The sequence below is a fragment of the Solenopsis invicta genome, chromosome 15, assembly GCF_016802725.1.
Source record: "Solenopsis invicta isolate M01_SB chromosome 15, UNIL_Sinv_3.0, whole genome shotgun sequence".
In the NCBI taxonomy this organism is placed as follows: domain Eukaryota; kingdom Metazoa; phylum Arthropoda; class Insecta; order Hymenoptera; family Formicidae; genus Solenopsis; species Solenopsis invicta.
In genome coordinates, this window is record NC_052678.1 from 6,858,525 (window position 1) to 6,866,086 (window position 7,562).

Below are 7,562 nucleotides of genomic sequence, written 5' to 3' on the forward strand. Positions count from 1 at the left end.
TTTCACTTTAGCGATTCGATCCATCATGATAAAAGTTAAAATTCTTCTGGGGGCTATCAGAACACAGAGATATTGGAGAAATTCGCAAAAAAAATTTTTCTCAAAAATTTTGGTCTGATATAAGTCTTTCGATTTTCACTTTAGCAATTCGATCCATCATGAAAAAAGTTAAAACTCTTCTGGAGGATATCAGAACACAGAAATATTGGAGAAATTCGCAAAAGAAATTTTTCTCAAAAATTTCGATCGCATATAAGTCTTTCGTTTTTCACTTTAGCGATTCGATCCGTCATGAAAAATGTTAAAACTCTTCTGGGGGCTATCAGAACACAGAAATATTGTAGAAATTCGCAAAAAATTTTTCTCAAAAATTTTGATCGCATATAAGTCTTTCTTTTTTCACTTTAGCGATTCGATCGATCATGATAAAAGTTAGAAGTCATCTGGGGGCTATCAGAACACAGAGATATTGGAGAAATTCGCAAAAAAATTTTACTCAAATATTTCGAACTTTGACTGATATAACTCTTTCGTTTTTCACTTTAGCGATTCGATCCTTCATGATAAAAGTTAGAATACTTCTGGGGGCTATCAGAACACAGAAATATTGTAGAAATTCGCAAAAAAAATTCTTCTCAAAAACTTCGATCTCATATAAGTCTTTCGTTTTTCATTTTAGCGATTCGATCCATCATGATAAATGTTAGAACTCTTCTGGGGGCTATCAGAACACAGAAATATTGGAGAAATTCGCAAAAAAAATTTTTCTCTAAAATTTTGATCTGATATAAGTCTTTCGTTTTTCAATTTAGCGATTCGACCCATCATGATAAAAGTTAGAAGTCTTCTGGGAGCTATCAGAACACAGAGATATTGGAGAAATTCGCAAAAAAAATTTTAATCAAATATTTCGTACTTTGACTGATATAACTCTTTCGTTTATCACTTTAGCGATTCGATCCATCATGATAAAAGTTTGAACTTTTCTGGGGGCTATCAGAACACAGAGATATTGGAGAAATTCGCAAAAAAATTTTACTCAAATATTTCGAACTTTGACTGATATAACTCTTTCGTTTTTCACTTTAGCCATTCGATCCATCATGATAAAAGTTAGAATACTTCTGGGGGCTATCAGAACACAGAAATATTGGAGAAATTCGCAAAAAAAATTCTTCTCAAAAATTTCGATCTCATATAAGTCTTTCGTTTTTCACTTTAGCGATTCGATCCATCATGATAAAAGTTAGAATTCTTCTGGGGGCTATCAGAACACAGAAATATTGGAGAAATTCGCAAAAAAAATTCTTCTCAAATATTTCGATCTCATATAAGTCTCTCGTTTTTCACTTTAGCGATTCGATCCATCATGATAAAAGTTAGAATACTTCTGGGGGCTATCAGAACACAGAGATATTGGAGAAATTCGCAAAAAAAATTTTTCTCAAAAATTTTGGTCTGATATTGGTCTTTCGTTTTTCACTTTAGTGATTCGAACCATCATGATAAAAGTTAAAACTCTTCTGGGGGCTATCAGAACACAAAAATATTGGAGAAATTCGCAAAAAAAATTTTTCTCAAAAACTTCGGTCTCATATAAGTCTTTCGTTTTTCACTTTAGCGATTCGATCCATCATGATAAATGTTAGAAATCTTCTGGGGGCTATCAGAACACAAAAATATTGGAGAAATTCGCAAAAAAAATTTTTCTCAACAATTTTGGTCTGATATAAGTCTTTCGATTTTCACTTTAGCGATTCGATCCATCATGAAAAAAGTTAAAACTCTTCTGGAGGATATCAGAACACAGAAATATTGGAGAAATTCGCAAAAAATTTTTCTCAAAAATTTTGATCGCATATAAGTCTTTCTTTTTTCACTTTAGCGATTCGATCGATCATGATAAAAGTTAGAAGTAATCTGGGGGCTATCAGAACACAGAGATATTGGAGAAATTCGCAAAAAAATTTTACTCAAATATTTCGAACTTTGACTGATATAACTCTTTCGTTTTTCACTTTAGCGATTCGATCCTTCATGATAAAAGTTAGAATACTTCTGGGGGCTATCAGAACACAAAAATATTGGAGAAATTCGCAAAAAAAAAATTTTTCTCAAAAATTTTGGTCTGATATAAGTCTTTCGTTTTTCACTTTAGCGATTCGATCCATCATGAAAAAAGTTAAAACTCTTCTGGAGGCTATCAGAACACAGAGATATTGGAGAAATTCGAAAAAAAAATTTTTCTCAAAAATTTTGGTCTCATATAAGTCTTTCGTTTTTCACTTTAGCGATTCGATCCATCATGATAAAAGTTAGAATACTTCTGAGGGCTATCAGAACACGCAGGAGATTGAACGCTCTCAGGAGATTGAACGCCCTCAGGAGATTGAACGCCCTCAGGAGATTGAACGTCCTCAGGAGATTGAACGCCCTACAGGAGATTGAACGCCCTACAGGAGATTGAACGCCCTCAATGGGTTGATGCCCAACCTCCGGGGTCCGAGGGTGGGTGCTAGACGCGCGTACGCCCTCGCGATCCATCATGTCCGGGGCTCTGTACGGAGCCCCGGTGTGGTCCCGCGAGGCGCAGGCCAGCCGCCGCATCAAGAAGGTGTTGCACGATGTGCAGCGGCGGCTGGCGCGAAGGATAACGCGCGCGTTTCGCACCGCTCCCAACGCGGCAATCATTGCCCTGGCGGGACTCCCCCCGGCGGAGTACACGGCCGATGCCCTGGCGTGGACCTACGCCAGGGCAAAAGCCATCCGCCTTGAGGGGGGGATAGTCACCCCCAGGGCCGCCGCGTTGCTACGGGAGAGGGCTCGTCGGCGGGTGATGAGGTCATGGAAGAGGAACCCCATCGACAACCCGTCGGCGGCCGGATCTCGGATCTTGGAGGCCGTCCTACCACACCTGGACGAATGGGTGGGCCGCCCGTTTGGCGGCTTGTCCTACAGGACGACACAGGTGCTCACCGGGCATGGCTGCTTCGGTGAGTACCTGTGCAGGATAAGGAAGGAGCCGACGACACAGTGCCACCACTGTGGCGCCGCCTGGGACTCCGCGCGGCACACGCTGGAAGAGTGTCCAGCGTGGGAAGAACTGCGCGGAGTCTTGAGGGCCGAAGTGGGAGATGACCTCTCCCTGCCGGCCATCATTAGTCAGATGGTTGGCAGGGAGAGCGCCTGGAAGGCGGTCTCCTACTGCGAGCGAGTCATGCTGCAGAAGGAGGAGGCCGAAAAGGTGCGGGAGCGTCAGCCGGGGGGTCGTATGCCCCCAGGCGACGCGAGGAACAGAAGGGGCGGCGGAGACGGGGGTCACGTTTCGTCTCGGCCCCCGCCCCGACCGCCCCGACCGAGAAGAAGCGGCCCCCGCCCCAGGAGTTCCACCGGGCGGCGGCGGGGCAGAAGAGCCGTGGCGGTCGCCCCCTCGCTCACCACTATTGCGGAGGAGAGGGACGACGGCGATCGCCACCGAAATGATGAAATGGAGCGACCCTTCTCCCCTGCGGCTGCCGGCCCAGCTTACGGGACGCGCGGCCGTGGGAGGAGGGCCCCTCCCCATGTAAATGAGCCCGGCGAGGCAGACCTGACTTAACGGTCCGGGGGAGCGAACGCGCGTCACAATGCGCCATCGCTCCCCCTCTAGCGCCTCGCCGGGGTGCTGGTGGGGGGAGGGGAAGGAACTCCTTCCTACCTCCTCAACCCCCAACACGGAGAAGAGTATGCCGCCGCGCCGGACTAGTCCGGCGCGTAGGGGCCCGGGACATCCGGCCGGGGGGCCGGACTCCCGGGCTTTACCCCCGTAAACATCAAAAGGGGAAGAGGTGGGGGAGGGCTGGTGTCCCTCTTCCCCGACCTGAGGCCGGCTTGGCCTCACGGCCCTGCCGGGGGACCCGCACCAGGTGCCCCCGGCGTGCTGAGTCGGCCTCGGCCGACCGGTCCGGGGGGCTCCGGAAGCATGCTGCACGCGTTCCCGGAGTCCCCCAGCCAAGGACCAGAGCCGGACACCCGGAGGGGTTTTAGTGGGTATGCCACCGTCGTCACGTCGACGGCGGGGGAGAGCCCCACATAACCGCCAGGCCTTCCCCGAGGCCTGGGGTATGCGGTAACGCATTTCCCCTTCGTCAAAAAAAAAAAAAAAAAAAAAAAAAAAAGGCTATTAGAACACACAGATATTGGAGAAATTCGCAAAAAAATTTTTCTCAAAAATTTTGGTCTGATATAAGTCTTTCGTTTTTCACTTTAGCGATTCGATCCAACATGAAAAAAGTTAAAACTCTTCTGGAGGCTATCAGAACACAGAGATATTGGAGAAATTCGCAAAAAAATTTTACTCAAATATTTCGAACTTTGACAGATATAACTCTTTCGTTTTTCACTTTAGCGATTCTATCCATCATGATAAAAGTTTGAACTCTTCTGGGGGACTATAAAAGTACAGAGATATTTGAAATTCATAAGTTATACTCAAAATTTCGTATTACTTTGATTGATATAACTCTTTCGTTTTTCACTAACGATTTTATTCATAGCGATAAAAGTTAGAACTCTTCTCAGAACACAGAGATATTAAAGAAATTCACAAAAAAAATTTTACTCAAAAATTTTGAAATTTGACTGGTATAAGTCTTCATTTTTTCACTTCAAAAATTCGATACATCGTGATAAAAGTTACAACTCTTCTGTGGGCTATCAGAACACAGAGATATTGGAGAAATTCGGAAAAAAACCAAGTTTACTCAAAAATTTCGAACTTTGACTGATATTACTCTTTCGTATTGCACTTTAGCGATTCGATCTATTATGATAAAAGTTAGAACTCTTCTGGGGGCTATAAAAACACAGAGATATTTGAGAAATTCGCAAAAAGTTTTACTCAAAAATTTCGTACTTTGATTGATATAACACTTTCGTTTTTCCCTTTAACGATTTGATCCATAATGATAAAAGTTAGAAATCTTCTCGGGGCTATCAGAACACAGAGATATTAAAGAAATTAACAAAAAAAATTTTACTCAAAAATTTTGAAATTTGACTGATATAAGTCTTCCTTTTTTCACTTCAAAAATTCGATACATCGTGATAAAAGTTACAACTCTTCTGTGGGCTATCAGAACACAGAGATATTGGAGAAATTCGGAAAAAAACCAATTTTACTCAAAAATTTCGAACTTTGACTGATATTACACTTTCGTCTTGCACTTTAGCGATTTGATCTATTATGATAAAAGTTAGAACTCTTCTGGGGGCTATAAAAACACAGAAATATTTGAGAAATTCGCAAAAAATTTTACTCAAAAAATTCGTACTTTGATTGATATAACTCTTTCGTTTTTCACTTTAACGATTTCATCCATAATGATAAAAGTTAGAACTCTTCTCGGGGCTATCAGAACACAGAGATATTAAAGAAATTCACACAAAGAATTTTACTCAAAAATTTTGAAATTTGACTGATATAAGTCTTCCTTTTTTCACTTCAAAAATTCGATACATCGTGATAAAAGTTACAACTCTTCTGTGGGCTATCACAACACAGAGATATTGGAGAAATTCGGAAAAAAACCAATTTTAATCAAAAATTTCGAACTTTGACGGATATTACTCTTTCGTCTTGCACTTTAGCGATTCGATCTATTATGATAAAAGTTAGAACTCTTCTGGGGGCTATAAAAACACAGAGATATTTGAGAAATTCGCAAAAAGTTTTACTCAAAAATTTCGTACTTTGATTGATATAACTTTTTCGTTTTTCACTTTAACGATTTGATCCATAATGATAATGGTTAGAAATCTTCTCGGGGCTATCAGAACAGAGAGATATTAAAGAAATTCACAAAAAAAATTTTACTCAAATATTTTGAAATTTGACTGATATAAGTCTTCCTTTTTTCACTTCAAAAATTCGATATATCGTGATAAAAGTTACAACTCTTCTGTGGGCTATCAGAACACAGAGATATTGGAGAAATTCGGAAAAAAACCAATTTTACTCAAAAATTTCGAACTTTGCCTGATATTACTCTTTCGTCTTGCACTTTAGCGATTCGATCTATTATGATAAAAGTTAGAAATCTTCTGGGGGGTATAAAAACGCAGAGATATTTGAGAAATTCGCATAAAAGTTATACACAAAAATTTCGTACTTTGATTGATATAACTCTTTCGTTTTTCACTTTAACGATTTGATCCATAATGATAAAGGTTAGAAATCTTCTCGGGGCTATCAGAACAGAGAGATATTAAAGAAATTCACAAAAAAATTTTACTCAAAAATTTTGAAATTTGACTGATATAAGTCTTCCTTTTTTCACTTCAAAAATTCGATACATCGTGATAAAAGTTACAACTCTTCTGTGGGCTATCAGAACACAGAGATATTGGAGAAATTCGGAAAAAAACCAATTTTACTCAAAAATTTCGAACTTTGCCTGATATTACTCTTTCGTCTTGCACTTTAGCGATTCGATCTATTATGATAAAAGTTAGAAATCTTCTGGGAGGTATAAAAACGCAGAGATATTTGAGAAATTCGCATAAAAGTTATACTCAAAAATTTCGTACTTTGATTGATATAACTCTTTCGTTTTTCACTTTAACGATTTCATCCATAATGATAAAAGTTAGAACTCATCTCGGGGCTATCAGAACACAGAGATATTAAAGAAATTCACACAAAGAATTTTACTCAAAAATTTTGAAATTTGACTGATATAAGTCTTCCTTTTTTCACTTCAAAAATTCGATACATCGTGATAAAAGTTACAACTCTTCTGTGGGCTATCAGAACACAGAGATACTGGAGAAATTCGGAAAAAAACCAATTTTACTCAAAAATTTCGAACTTTGACTGATATTACTCTTTCGTCTTGCACTTTAGCGATTCGATCTATTATGATAAAAGTTAGAACTCTTCTGGGGGCTATAAAAACACAGAGATATTTGAGAAATTCGCAAAAAGTTTTACTCAAAAATTTCGTACTTTGATTGATATAACTTTCTCGTTTTTCACTTTAACGATTTGATCCATAATGATAAAGGTTAGAAATCTTCTCGGGGCTATCAGAACACAGAGATATTAAAGAAATTCACAAAAAAAATTTTACTCAAAAATTTTGAAATTTGACTGTTATAAGTCTTCCTTTTTTCACTTCAAAAATTCGATACATCGTGATAAAAGTTACAACTCTTCTGTGGGCTATCAGAACACAGAGATATTGGAGAAATTCGGAAAAAAACCTATTTTACTCAAAAATTTCGAACTTTGACTGATATTACTCTTTCGTCTTGCACTTTAGCGAATCGATCTATTATGATAAAAGTTAGAACTCTTCTGGGGGCTATAAAAACACAGAGATATTTGAGAAATTCGCAAAAAAGTTTTACTCAAAAATTTCGTACTTTGATTGATATAACACTTTCGTTTTTCCCTTTAACGATTTGATCCATAATGATAAAAGTTAGAAATCTTCTCGGGGTTATCAGAACACAGAGATATTAAAGAAATTAACAAAAAAAATTTTACTCAAAAATTTTGAAATTTGACTGATATAAGTCTT